We start from the raw sequence: 15,356 nt of genomic DNA, 5'->3' as shown, positions 1-15,356 counted from the left end.
TTGATGTACCATTTTTAAATATTTCTTTAAATCACATTTCTATATTTTTTGAAGACATCTGCTCACTCTGAGAGTGTTCTACCCTCAGAAAAAAATGCTGTTCCCGTTACTTCCCTCTCCTGCGTGCATTCACAGTACCAAACTATCACCCTGAGTTGCAGCAAACTATTTCTCCCCTTACACCACAGGCTTGGTGGCCAACTGCAGAACGTGACCACCACTAACTGGAAAAGGTAAGCACATCTAGCAAGAAGAGCCCACTTAGGCCTTTCATATCATACTGTTCAAAAGTATGAACCAAACCTATCGTCCCCAGTTTTAAAGATAATTTCAGCAGTTTCACATATTAGATGCAAACACCATCATGTTCTGAGACAAAATACCAGATTTTCTTGTCAACTTCTGGCCAATTCCTTGTTTCATTTAGTGACTAAAGAAATACTCCAGGTCTGAATGGAAATTAACAACCTAGTCAGATATTTAGCCAACCGCAGCTAGAGCTCAAAAATGGATTTAAGGTAAAATACTTGTGCAATGGTTTAAATTATTGAAGATTAGGATTACTAATCCAGAGACCTGAGTTTAAAACCCCATATATTAAATGGGAAAATTTAATTTCAGATTAATAATACAGATTTTTTTTGAGATACTGCAGATCACCAATGTACTCCAGGGAAGGACATCTGCCATTCTTACCCAAACTGGACTCTGTGTGACTAGTCAGGCAACAAAATCATACATTCCAAACAAAACTGCACACTTCACCATCACAATCCCTGGTACATCCCACCAGCAAACAAGACCACAAAGTAGGTGGTACAGTGGGATAGACACACCCTGAAAGTGTTCAACATTAACCCCTGACTTGGAGGGGCAGAGCCAAGCCAAGCCAAGGTGGCACTAAACGGCAGCTCCTTTGTTTGCATCTTTGGAAACAGCTCTATTTCTATCTTTGATGTCTCTTTTTTTCTTTTTCAATGCTCGTTCTTTTGAAGACCCTAATCTGGAGTTACACTCTGAATTTGGTTCTTTGCAGGAATGGGACCTACTGTCAGGACCTCACGAATGGACACTTTTTGATAGCGCAAGGATGCAGCCTGGAAGTCCAGTGCACCTTCAGGGTTCTGGATTTTCGTGGCTCTGGAGACATGCTGATTCTGGGCCGGTGCCCCTGACTAAGGCATCGCGGGGGAACATGGAACATCGGGAGCAGCAGGTTAGCTGCCGTGGGTTGTGCGCCTGGAAAGTTGTGCCTTTCTGGAGCCAACTTTCTGGGTGCAAAGCTCAGAAAATGCGACACAACAGACTTTTAACATCGTAAATCAGTGAGTTGTTTGTTATGTCTCCCCTCTCACTGTGAAATGGGGACACCTCTTCTTCCCTTATTAGGAAGAGAGAGATCCTGTGGTATGTCGAATTACCAGGTGAACGAGTAGTCTTTGGGGTACTGCAAGTCGATGTCTTTATTGATGCTTGCTGCTCGATGGAGGGCGCTGATGTTTTTCTGCTGTGGAGGTGGGGGGGTTGCCCTGCTGCTGATTGTGTGTGGGAGGGGGAGCTGGGGCGGGGCTTTGGGGTTCTAGCATTTAACTATCATTCATTCTTTGGGGCACTCCTCTGTTTTCGTGGATGTTTGCAAAGAAAAAGAATTTCAGGACGTACAAACCCCATTTCCAGAAAAGTTGGGATATTTTCCAAAATGCAATAAAAACAAAAATCTGTGATATGTTAATTCACGTGAATCTTTATTTAACTGACAAAAGTACAAAGAAAAGATTTTCAATAGTTTCACTGACCAACTTAATTGTATTTTGTAAACATACACAAATTTAGAATTTGATAGCTGCAACACACTCAACAAAAGTTGGGACAGAGGCACGTTTACCATTGTGTTACATCACCTTTCCTTTTAATAAAACTTTTTAATCATTTTGTAACTGAGGATACTAATTGTAGTAGATTTGCAATTGGAAATTTTGTCCATTCTTGCTTGATATAAGACTTCAGCTGCTCAACAGTCCATGGTCTCCGTTGTCTGATTCTCCTCTTCATGATGCGCCATACATTTTCAATAGGAGTTAGATCTGCACAGGCAGCAGGCCAGTCAAGCACACGCACTCTGTGTCTACAAAGCCACGTTGTTGTAGCCCGTGCAGAATGTGGTCTGGCATTGTCCTGCTGAAATAAGCATGGACGTTCCGGGAAGAGACGTCGCCTTGATGGCAACATATGTCTCTCTAAAATCCTAATATACGCCTCAGAGTCAATGGTACCTTCACGTACATGAAAATCACCCATGCTGTGGGCACTGATGCACCCCCATACCATCACAGATGCTGGCTTTTGCACCTTTCGCTGGTAACAATCTGGATGGTCGTTTTCATCTTTGGCACGGAGAACTCGACGCCCGGTTTTTCCAAAAACTAGCTGAAATGTGGACTCATCTGACCATAGCACACGGTTCCACAGTCTTTCGGTCCATCTGAGATGAGCTTGGGCCCAGAGAACTCGCCAGCGTTTCTGCATAGAGTTGATGTATGGCTTCCTCCTTGCGTAATACAGTTTCAAGCTGCATTTCTGGATGCAGTGAAGGACTGTTTTGAGTGACAATGGTTTTCCAAAGTACTCCCGATCTTGCGTTGAGAAATGTTCCTTTTGAACTGACTAACATTTCTCTCACGAATTTTGGCACAAACAGGTGAGCCACGACCCATCCTTGCTTGCAAAGACTGAGCCTTTGATGGATGCTACTTTTATGCCTGGTCATGATACCTCACCTGCTACCAATTAGCCTGCTTAATGTGGAGTCTTCCAAACCGGTGTTACCTGAATATTCTGTGCACTTTTCAATCTTATTTTAACTTTGTCCCAACTTTTGTTGAGTGGGTCGTAGCCATCAAATTCTAAGTTTGTGTATATTTACAAAATACAATTAAGTTGGTTAGTAAAACTATTGAAAATCTTTTCTTTGCACTTTCGTCAGTTAAATAAATGTTCACGTGAATTAACATATCACAGATTTTTGTTCTTATTGCATTTTGGAAAATATTCCAACTTTTCTGGAAATGGGGTTTGTATATTTTATACATTTCTCTGACATTAAATGTATCTATTGATCACAAGAATTTCCATGGCAGCAGGTCCAATGTAAACAAGGAAACCACTTCCTGATTACCCTCAACCTTCATCCCTTAGCTGATACACAATTACTCTTCCACGTTGAAGAACACTTGGAAGAAGCAGTGAAAAGACCAAGAGTGCAGAAATCGTCTACCCAAAGTCCATCATAGGTCCATCACCCTTAGTAGGCCCACCACTGAGCAAACTGGCTTGAGTCTTTAATGGATTCTACAAGATTAGGTCTGCATCAAGCAATGAGTAAAAGATAAATCATCATGACTTTGCCCTCACTAGTTGCAGCAAATGCAGATGTACCTATTCATTGGTAGAAGTGACCAACACAAATTCCTCATGGAAGCAAAGTCACCAGAAAATTTGTTGGGGCTGATCACTTCTCAGGGGAAAAAAAATCTGGCACCCCAACACTGCCACCACGTCCGGCTCTGTTGAACAGCAGGGTAGGTCAAAGTCTAGGCAAGCAAAACCGATAGGCAATTGCACAGTTAAGGGTATAGACAGGTATTTTGGTAGCCACAAGTGAGACTCCAGGATGGTGTGCAGGCTTTCTGGTGCCAGGGCACAGGACATTCTGAGATGAGAGGGTGAGCAGCCAAAGACCATTCATTATTGGCATCAATGACATAGGCAGGAGAAGAAATTAGGTCCTGCAAAGGGAATTTAGAAAGTTAGGTAGTAAGTTAAAAAATAAAACCTCGGGTTAAATGTTATGTTTACTACCATGCCATGTGCTAGCAACATAAGAAATAGGAAATGAGGCCATTCAGTGTGGCTAAGGAATTGGTGCAGGAGGGAGGGCTTCAGGTGATTCAATGGGCTCTCTTCAAGGCCGTCTGAACCTGTACCGAAGGGATGGGTTGCACCTAGACTAAAGTGGTACCAACATCCTCACAGTGAGGTCCACTAGTGTGACACAGGAAAGCTTAGAGTGGCGGGGCTTGAAGGGTGGGTGGGGGAAGGGGTCGGGAACCAGTGCAGCAGGTTAGAAGGTCTAGGCTTTGATGGGAAGGTAAAGGTTATACCAACTAAATTTGAAAGGAAGGACAAGCAGGCACAGGTTAAGGAACAGCGTGGGACTGATGGAAGGAATATTCAATGCAAGGAGTATTACAGGTAAGGAAGATAACTCTTGGGCTGAGTCAATACATATAACTGTGGTACTGTGGCCATTACAGAGACATGGTTGCTAGGCCAGGACTGACCGCGTCTCAGATGTGACAGAGAGGGAGGTAAAGAAGGTGAAGGAGTTGCATTGCTGATCAGAAAGAATAGATATAGCAAAGGGTTAATCTACTGAGGAAATATTGATAAAGCTCAAAAATAGGAAAGTGCAATCACTCTGATGGGATTATACTATAAAGTCCCAATAGCGAGCACGCGATAGAAGAATATACATACAGGCAGATTACAAAAAGATCTCAAAGCAACAGGATTGTTGAAGTGGGTGATTTTAACATCCCCAATACTTACTGGGACTTTCTTAGTGCAAGCGGCTAAACTAGGACAGAATTTGTTTGGTGCATCCAAGAGGGTTTCTTGAAATAGCATATGGTAGCCCAACTACAGAAAGGGCTAAACTGGACTTTGCACTGGGAGACAAGCCTAGCCAGGTCTCTGACTTTTCAATGGGAGAGCACATTGGAAACTGTGATCTCAACGCCTGAAGTTTTAAGATAGTCATGATAAGATAAGCCTAGATTTAGCGGGGGGAAGTATTAAATTGAGGCAGGGCAAATTACAGCATTACTAGGCAGGAGTTTGGGAGAGTAATTTGGGAGCAGCTGTTTTATTGGACAAGTCTACAATGACATGCAAGAGTCATTTAAAGGCCAGTTGATCAGAGTTCAAGACAGACATGTTCCAGTAAGGAGGATGGACAATGATAACAAGATTGGGGAAGCTTGGATGACAAGAGATGTTGTAAACTTCTACAAATGGATAAAGAAATCATATTTAAGCCTTAGGAAGCCGTAATTAGATGGAGCTTTTGAGGATATAAAGAATTATATAAGGAATCAAGAGGGCCAAAAGGAGACATGAAATACCTTTGGCAAGCAAGATTAAAGTGACTACTACTTCCCCCTGGGTCCCCTCCTCCTTCCCGTTCTCCCATGATCCACTCTCCTCTCCTGTCAGATTCCTTCTTCTCCAGCCCTTGACCTTCCCACCCACCTAGCTTCACAAATTATCTTCCAGCTTGCCTTCTTCTCTTCCCCCTATCTTTTTATTCGGGCGTCTTCCCAATTCCTTCTGTCCTGAAGAAGAGTCTCAACTGTTTATTCTTTTCCATAGATGTTGCCTGACCTGCCAAGTTCCTCCAGCATTTTGCATGTGTTGTTATGGATTTCCAGCATCTGTAGACTTTCTCGTGTTTAAGACGAAAGTGAATTGGATGGCATTTTGTTTTACATACATTAAAACAAGAGGATAACTAACAGACAGGGTGGGATTGCTTAAGGATAAAGGATGGAACTTGTGGCTAGAGTCTGAAGATATTGGCAAATTACTAAACAAGCAAAGAAGGATATAGTGATGAATCCCTTGAAGAGTATTAACCTGGATAAATCCCCAGCCCTGATGAGATCTATCTCAGGTTCTTGAGAGAGGCAAGAGAGGAGATTTATAGGGCTTTGATGAAGATCTTAACATCTTTTCTAACCACAGGTAATTTCTCAGAGGTCTGGGGAGCCGACAATTTTGTTACTTTACTAAGGGAAATAGAGATAATGCAGTTAATTATAGGCTGTTGCGTCTTCCATCAGCAGCAGGAAAACTATTTGAAAGGATTCTTAGAGATAGGATTGACTCACATTTGGAAGAACATGGGTTAATTAAGGACAATCAGCATTGCTTAGTATAGGGTAGGTCACCTCTTCCAAACTTGAATTTTTTGAGGAGGTGGCGAAGGTGATTGATGAGGATAGGGCAGTGAATGTTGTCAACTTTATTTTAGTAAGGCATTGACAAAGTCCCTCATGTTAAGTTAATCAGGAAGATGAAGGTGCAGGGAATCCACAGTGAATTGGTAGTTTGGATTCCAAATTAACTTGCCCATAGAAGACAGAGGATAGCAGTGGAAGGCTATTATTCTGGCTGGTGTGTGGGCAATGATGTCCTACAGGGATCAGAGCTGTGGCATCTGATGCTGTGTATCAGAGGTTGTGTACGAGAAGGGCCAGAGACACCTCTACTTCCTGAGCAGACTGAGGTCCTTTGGGGTTTGCAAGCCTCTCCTTCACATGTTCTACCAGTCTGTTGTTGCCAGTACAATCTTCTATGCGGTGATGTGCTGGGGCAATGGCATCAACATGGGTGATGCCAACAGGCTCAGTAAACTGATTAGAAAGGCTGGCTCTGTTATAGGAGTCAAACTGGACACAATGGAGGCTGTGATAGAACAAAGGACTCTACGGAAAATCCTGTCAATTCTGAACAATGCTTCTCACCCTCTGCATGCCACCTTGGCTAAACAGAAGAACACTTTTAGTAATAGACTAAGACAACAATGGAGCTGTGATGTTGTGGCCATTACAGAGATTTGGATGGCCCAGGAGCAGGAATGATTACTTCGAGTGCCAGGCTTTAGATGTTTCAGAAAGGACAGGCAGGGAGGCAAAAGAGGTGGGGGCATGGCACTGTTGATCAGAGACAGTGTCACAGCCATAGAAGTGGAGGAAGACATGGAGGGATTGTCTGCAGAGTTTCTGTGGGTGGAAGTTAGGAACAGGAAGAGGTCAATAACCCTACTGGGTAATTTTTGATAGACCACCCAATAGTAACAGGGACATCAAGGAGCAGATAGGGAGACTGATTCTGGAAAGGTGTAATAATTACAGCGTTGTCGTGGTAGGAAATTTTAATTTCCCAAATATTAATTGGCATCTTTCTAGAGCGAAGGGTTTTGATGGGATGGAGTTTGTTAAGTGTGTTCAAGAATGTTTCTTGACACAATATGTAGATAAGCCTACAAGAGGAGAGGCTGTACTTTTTCTTGTATTGGGGAATTAACCTGGTTAGGTGTCAGATCTCTCACTGGGACAGTATTTTGGAGAGTTATCACAACTCTATCTCCTTTACCATAGCATTGGAGAGAGATAGGAACAAACAAGTTAGGAAAGCGTTTAATTGGAGGCCATCAGGCAGGAACTTGGAAGCATAAATTGGCAACAGATGTTCTCAGGGAAATGTACGGCAGGAACGTGGCAAATGTTCAGGGGATATTTGCGTGGAGTTCTGCATAGGTACGTTCCAATGAGACAGGGAAAGGATGGTAGGGTACAGAAACCATGGTGTACAAAGGCTGTTGTAAATCTAGTCAAGAAGAAAAGAAGAGCTTACAAAAGGTTCAAAAAGCTAAGTAATGGTAGAGAGCTGGAAGATTATAAGGCTAGAAGGAAGGAGCTCAAGGAGGAAATTAGGAGAGCAGAAAGAGCCATGAGAAGGCCTTAGCGGACAGGATTAAGGAAAACCCCAAGGCATTCTACAAGTATGTTAAGAGCAAGAGGATAAGATGTGAGAGAATAGGACCAATCAAGTGTGACAGTGGAAAAGTGTGTATGGAACCGGAGGAGATAGCAGAGATACTTAATGAGTATTTTGCTTCAGCATTCACTATGGAAAAGGATCTTGGCAAATGTAGGGATGACTTACAGCGGATTGAAAAGCTTGTGCATGTAGATATTAAGTAAGAGGATGTGCAGGAGCTTTTGGAAAGCATCAAGTTGGATAAGTCTCCGGGACTGGACGAGATGTACCCCAGGCTACTGTGGGAGGTGAGGGAGGAGATTGCTGAGCCTCTGGCGATGATCTTTGCATCATTAATAGGGATCGGAGAAGTTCTGGAGGATTGGAGGTCTGCGGATGTTGCTCCATTATTCAAGAAAGGGAGTAGAGATAGCCCAGGAAATTATAGACCAGTGAGTCTTACTTCAGTGGTTGGTAAGTAGATGGAGAAGATCCTGAGAGGCAGGATTTATGAATATTTGGAGAGGCGTAATATGATTAGGAATAGTCAACATGGCTTTGTAAAAGGCAGGTCATGCCTTAAGAGCCTGGTAGAATTTTTTGTGGATGTGACATTGATGAAGGTAGAGCAGTAGATGTAGTGTCTATGGATTTCAGCAAGGCATTTGATAAGTTACCCCATGCAAGGCTTATTGAGAAAGTAAGGAGACATGGGATCCAAGGGAACATTGCTTTGTGGATCCAGAACTGGCTTGCCCACAGAAGGCAAAGAGTGGTTGTAGATGGGTCATACTCTGCATGGAGGTCGGTCACCAGTGGTGTGCCTCAGGGATCTGTTCTGGGACTGCTACTCTTCGTGATTCTTATAAATGAACTGAATGAAGATGTGGAGGGATGGGTTAGTAAATTTGCTGATGACACAAAAGTTGGAGGTGTTGTGGATAGTGTGGAGGGCTGTCAGAGGTTACAGCGGGACATTAATAGGATGCAAAAATGGGCTGAGAAGTGACAGATGGGGTTCAACCCAGATAAGTGGAAGATGGTTCATTTTGGTAGGTCAAATATGATGGCAGTGTGGAGGATCAGAGGGATCTTGAGGTTCGAGTCCACAGGACACTAAAGGCTGCTGCGCAGGTTGACTCTGTGGTTAAGAAAGCATACGGTGCATTGGCCTTCATCAATTGTTGGATTGAGTTTAGGAGCCGAGAGGCAATGTTGCAGCTATATAGGATACTTCAGATCCCACCTGGAGTGCTGTGCTCAGTTCTAGCCGCCTCACTATGGCAGGGGTCCCCAACCTCCTTTGCACTGCGGACCGGTTTAATAATGACAATATTCTTGCAGACCGGCCGACCCGGGGGGGGGGGGGTAGGGTTGCCAACGGACAAGAGTAGCAGTCAAATACGTTGCTTTTACCCCCAGAAGACTACAATTACCATGAAGCCTTGCGCGGGCACTAGTGCGCATGCGTGACCTGCGCATGCGAGCACCTGCCGATTTTTTTCCCTGCATATCGTTTTTGGCGATTCTGTTTGGGGGGGAGCGGTCGGGGTTGTTAATCACGACTAGAATACACTCAGTTTCATTTCTAAAAGGGTTTATCTAACAAATTTAATATTAAACACACAGTGCATATTTTCCTCACATGAATACAGTGATAAGTCAATTATCAGGGGAGGACAGGGGAGCTTGAAGTGAGTGTTGAACGAACTTCCCGTAGAAGTGGTAGAGGCAGGTTTGATATTATCATTTAAAGAAAAATTGGATAGGTATATGGACAGGAAAGGAATGGAGGGTTATGGGCTGAGTGCAGGTCGGTGGGACTAGGCGAGAGTAGCGTTCGGCACGGACTAGAAGGGCAAAGATGGCCTGTTTCCGTGCTGTAATTGTTATATGGTTATATAAGCAAGTCAATAGCATAACATTTTAAGTAACGTTTGGATATTAAACACACAGCACATATTTCCCCGTATGAACATATAAAATCATTGCAACACACTAATATCGCTGAATCAGTGGGAGCCCTGGGCTTGTTTTCCTGCAACAAGACGGTCCTATCGAGGGGTGATGGGAGACAGCGATACTCGAAGGGGGTTCTTTATGTCCAGTCTATTCCGCAATTTAGTTTTCGTTGCATTCATTGCAGAGAACTCCACTTCGCAGAAATATGCTGGAAGCAACGTTTTCAGTGCTTTTGTGGCTATCTCAGGATATTTAGCCTTGACTTTGATCCCAAATGCCGGCAGAGATGATAGTCAAACATACTTTTCAGCCCGCCGTCATTTGCAAGCTCGAGGAGTTGATTTCCTTCCCGCGCTGACATGGATGACGCGTGGGTAATGACCTCGCATGTGTAATGGCTCAACAGTGGGCGTGACAGGGAATGAGGAAAGGTGCAGCTGACTCATATCGCCAAATCATATCGTTTCCTTGCGGCCCGGTAGCACATGCTTTGCGGCCCGGTGGTTGGGAACCGCTGCACTTTAGGAAGGATGTGGAAACCATAGAAAGGGTGTAGAGGAGATTTACAAGGACGTTGCCTGGATTGGGAAGCACATCTTATGAGAATAGGTTGAGTGAACTCGGCCTTTTTTCCTTGGAGCGATGGAGGATGACAGGTGACCTGACAGAGGTGTACAAGATGATGAGGGGCATTGATCGCGTGGATAGTCAGAGGCTTTTTCCCAGGACTGAAATGGCTAGCACGGGAGGGCACAGTTATAAGTAGTTGGAAGTAGGTACAAAGGAGATATCAGGGGTAAGTTTTTTTAAACGCAGAGAGTAGTAAGTGCGTGGAATGGGCTGCCAGCAACGGTGGTGGAGGCGGATATGATAAGGTCTTTTAAGACTCCTGGACAGACACATGGAGCTCAGAAAAATAGAGGGCTATGGGTAACCCTAGGTAATTTCTCAGGTAAGGACATGTTCGGCACAGCTTTGTGAGCCGAAGGGCCTGTATTGAGCTGTAGGCTTTCCATATAGTCATAGTCATACTTTATTAATCTCGGGGGAAATTGGTTTTCGTTACAGTTGCTCCATAAATACTAAATAGTAATTGAACTATAAATAGTTAAATAATAATATGTAAATTATGCCAGTAAATTATGAAATAAGTCCAGGACCAGCCTATTGGCTCAGAGTGTCTGACCCTCCAAAGGAGGAGTTGTAAATAGACAATAGACAATAGGTGCAGGAGTAGGCCATTTGGCCCTTTGAGCCAGCACCGCCATTCACTGTGATCATGGCTGATCATCCACAATCAGTATCCATTTCCTGCCTTATCACCATAAGCTTTGATTCCACTATCTTTAAGAGCTCTATCCATCTCTTTTTTGAAAGCATCCAGAGACTTGGCCTCCACAGCCTTCTGGGGCAGAGCAGTCCATATATCCACCACTCTCTGGGTGAAAAAGTTTTTACTCAACTCCATTCTAAATGGCCTACCCCTTATTCTTAAACTGTGGCCTCTGGTTCTGGACTCACCCATCAGCGGGAACATGCTTCCTGCCTCCAATGCGTCCAATCCCTTAATAATCTTATATGTTTCAATAAGATCCCCTCTCAGCCTTCTAAATTCCAAAGTATACAAGCCTGTCGCTCCAATCTTTCGACATATAACAGTCCCACCATCCCAGGAATTAACCTTGTGAACCTACGCTGCACTCCCTCAATAGCAAGAATGTCCTTCCTCAAATTTGGAGACCAAAACTGCACACAGTACTCCAGGTGTGGTCTCACCAGGGCCCTGTACAGCTGCAGAAGGACCTCTTTGCTCTTACACTCAATTCCCCTTGTTATGAAGGCCACAGGCAGGAATGACTTCCTATGACGCTCTGTGCTGCATCTCGGTGGAATGAGTCTCTGGCTGAATGTACTCCTGTGACCACCCAGTACATTATGTAGTGGATGGGAGACATTGTCTAAGATGGCATGCAACTTGGACAGCATCCTCTTTTCAGACACCACCGTGAGAGAGTCCAGTTCCATCCCCACAACATCACTGGCCTTACGAATGAGTTTGTTGATTCTGTTGGTGTCTGCTACCCTCAGCCTGCTGCCCCAGCACACACACAACAGCAAACATGATAGCACTGACCACCACAGACTCGTAGAACATCCTCAGCATTGTCCGGCAGATGTTAAAGGACCTCAGTCTCCTCAGGAAATAGAGACGGCTCTGACCCTTCTTGTTGACAGCCTCAGTGCTCTTTGACCAGTCCAGTTTATTGTCAATTCATATCCCCAGGTATTTGTAATCCTCCACCATGTCCACACTGACCCCCTGGATGGAAACAGGGGTCACCGGTACCTTAGCTCTCCTCAGGTCTACCACCAGCTCCTTAGTCTTTTCCACATTAAGCTGCAGATAATTCTGCTCACACCATGTGACAAAGTTTCCTACCGTAGCCCTGTACTCAGCCTCATCTCCCTTTTTTTAAATTTTATTTTTATTTGGATAAGGAATTCACAAATATCATGTACTTTTTTCACACATATAACCTTTTCCATTTTTTTATATGTATAAAACTATAATTATTTATACATTCTTGAGATGATATAAAAGGAAATTAGACACTTAAATAGATAACTATGTACTGTGGTAATTCTAATCTATTAGGCTAAGTAATGGTATTAATTGTTAAGAAAAATAGTAATAATAGTTTCCATATAACTCTTCTGGACCATTTCTACTGGTCCAAAATGTTGTATGTAAGCCTATGTAACAACCATTGTAGGTGTTTATATCCTAATTTGTTCATGCTTGCTCCTGCCCGCAGACATAATTATCCAATCCCTATGTACTTATTTACTTAATTTTTTCATTTTTTATCCCTTTCCCAAATCTTTCCCTTCACTTGTGTTAATTCTCTTATTTTCCAAAAGAAAACAAAAAAAAAAGACATTTAGACTAGGGGTGCTTATGTTAGCAATATTACTGTGTTGATGAGAAGAGCAGTATAAATCATTAGGAGAGTCATCTAAAGTCTGCTCACATTGGGGTTATATATTCAATCCATTTATTCCAGATTTGATAAAATTTTTCTTTTTGAATTCTCAGGGAGTAAGTCAACTCATCCATTTTAAATATTTCCAAGATAATTTCGTGCCAATCTTCTAATGTAGGTGGTATTGGATTTAGCCACTTTCTAGTGATTGATTTCTTACTTGCCGCTAAGAGGGCCTGCAGCAACTTTATATCTTCCTTCTGTTCAAGGAACAATACATGCCCCAAATAGAGCGTCTCAAAGTTCAGAGGTATCTGGGACCTAAGTACCTTAACTAATGTTCTATGAATACCTTCCCAATATAGACTTAATTTAGGGCAATCCCAGAAAATATGAAAATGATTTGCCTCCTTGGAGCCGCACCTTCTCCAACACGTCACATTTGTATCTTTATATTTTTCCTGATATGGGGTCTTGAAGTATCTTACAATGTTTTTCCAACAATGTTCTCTCCAAGTCAAAGAATTAGTCGAGGACCATTGAAAGCTGCAGATTTTCCCCCAAGCCTCCTCTGAAAGTACCAACCCCGCTTCTTTCTCCCACTTCTCTTTAATATACAGTGTATTTACATTTTTAGCATGGGAGAGTGCATTATATAATCGAGAAACTAATTTACTAGGTATTGAACTGCAAGCTGAATTCAGAATCTTGAAAAATTCTAATTCTACTGTTGATAGGTCTGTATGTCTACAACTCTGGTTAACATCGTTTCGTACTTGAAGGTACCTAAAAAAGTCATTGTGTTCTAGGCCATGTTTGTCCTGCAGGATTTGGAAACTTTGTAATACTCTTTTATCTATAAATGAGAGGTAGGTTGTAAGACCTCTCTTTATCCATAGCTCAAATCTTTTATCTCCTCTGTTGGGAAGGCATTCGGTATCATATGCACAGCATCTAAAGAGTTTTAACATGTTATTAATTCCACATGAATTAACCACCTTCTGCCATACTTTTAATGTAAGATTTATCCAACCGTTTTTAAAATTTTTCCAACTGGGCCATCAATCCTTTGTCAGCTATTGAGGCCTGTAGTGGAAAACTGTCAACTAATCCAAATTCTATTTCCTTCCATCTAGCCTTATATTCCCTATTACACCAATATAACAGAGGGGTTATCTGTGAGGCATAAAAATAATTTCTCAGGCAAGGAAGAACCATACCTTCTCCTTCCTTCCCTAACTGTAAGGTGTTATATCAAATTCTAGGTTTCTTTCCTTGCCAAATGAAGCGGGAAATCCATTTGTCCCATTCCCTGAATTGATTATCATCCACCTCCACCGGTAAAGTACGGAAAAGATACAATAACTGAGGAAGAATATTCATTTTTATAGTATTTATCCTTGAATTTAAACTTAAAAAGGGGATAAGATTCCATCTATGCATATCTGCTTTTATCGCTGAGATTAATGGCCCATAATTTACCTGTGACAGCGTTGAAAGATCCTTCGGCAGGGTTATTCCTAAATATTTTAATGATTTAGCTTCCCACTTAAGATCGTACGTATCCTGCAATTTTTTGGATGGTGTATAATTTAGGGACATAACCTGCATTTTCTTTACATTTATTTTATAACCTGATATTTTCCCAAAGTCATCCAACAGTGTAAACAATCCTATAAATGATTTTTCTGGTTCACTCAGATAGACCAAAACATCATCTGCGAATAACGCCACTTTCTGTTCAATCCCTGCCACCTTGATACCTTTTACGGTTTCGCTCTGTCTTATTAGTTGGGCAAGTGGTTCAATATATAGCGCAAAAAGGAGAGGAGAAATTGGGCATCCCTGTCTAGTGCCTCTCTCTAAGATGAAGGAGTCAGAGAGGTCCCCATTTATCTTAATTCGGGCCGTAGGGCTGTCATATAGAGTCTGAATTACTTTAATAAACTTTTCTTGAAAGCCGAATCTTCCTAACACTCTGTATAGGAATGCCCAACTAACCGAATCAAAAGCTTTCTCAGCGTCCAATCCTACTACCATTGTCTCTGTCTCGTTCTTATTAACCTGTTCTAATATGTGCAGAGTTCTCCTTATGTTGTCCTGTGTTTGTCTTTGTTGAATAAATCCAGTCTGGTCTAAGTGGATTAGGCCAGGTAAAAGCTTTTCCAATCTGCGCACTAGTATAGATGTAAATAGTTCGTAATCTAAATTAAGAACACTAATTGGCCGATAATTGCCACATTCTAGTTTATCTTTACCCTCTTTAGGAATAACTGAAATAATCGCTTCTCTCCAGGAAGATGGAGTTTCTCCTCTCTGCAAAATCCAATTAAAGGTGTTAAGTAGTAATGGGGCTAACTGTGTCTTCAGGGACTTGTACCACTCTGAGGTAAACCCATCAGAACCCGGGGACTTTCCAGCCTTTAACCTAGAGATGGCCACGTTCAGTTCTTTGACAGTTACTGGTTCTAATAAACTTTCATTTTGTAAATCTGTAAGTTTAGGTAGATCTAAAAAATTTAATACACTGTCCATATAGGGCTCATTGGGGGCCCGGGGTTGGATGTACAGCTCTCGATAATATGTTTCAAAACTCTCTTGAATTTTCCCTATTGTACTCTCCACAAGCTTTGTCTTTGGATTCTTTATTTCATGAATTGTATTGTCTGCTTGTTGTTTTCGTAATTTATATGCTAATAATCTAGCTGATTTACCTCCTACTTCATAATTCTTTTGTCTCAGGTAAAGAAAATTTCTTTTGAGTTTCCAACGTATAAATATCGTCAATTTCACTTTGCAATTTCCTAA

At 42.3% G+C, this 15,356-nt stretch overlaps 1 protein-coding gene across 2 annotated transcripts in view; it reads right to left on the bottom strand.

Moving 5' to 3' along the window:
• LOC134348165 (RCC1 and BTB domain-containing protein 2-like) overlaps positions 1-15,356 on the bottom strand; it is a 79,042-nt gene that overhangs the window by 52,131 nt on the left and 11,555 nt on the right. The gene's annotated exons all lie outside the window — the stretch shown is intronic.

The sequence above is a fragment of the Mobula hypostoma genome, chromosome 6 (genome assembly GCF_963921235.1).
Source record: "Mobula hypostoma chromosome 6, sMobHyp1.1, whole genome shotgun sequence".
In the NCBI taxonomy this organism is placed as follows: domain Eukaryota; kingdom Metazoa; phylum Chordata; class Chondrichthyes; order Myliobatiformes; family Myliobatidae; genus Mobula; species Mobula hypostoma.
This window is presented reverse-complemented; position numbering and strand designations above follow the sequence as displayed.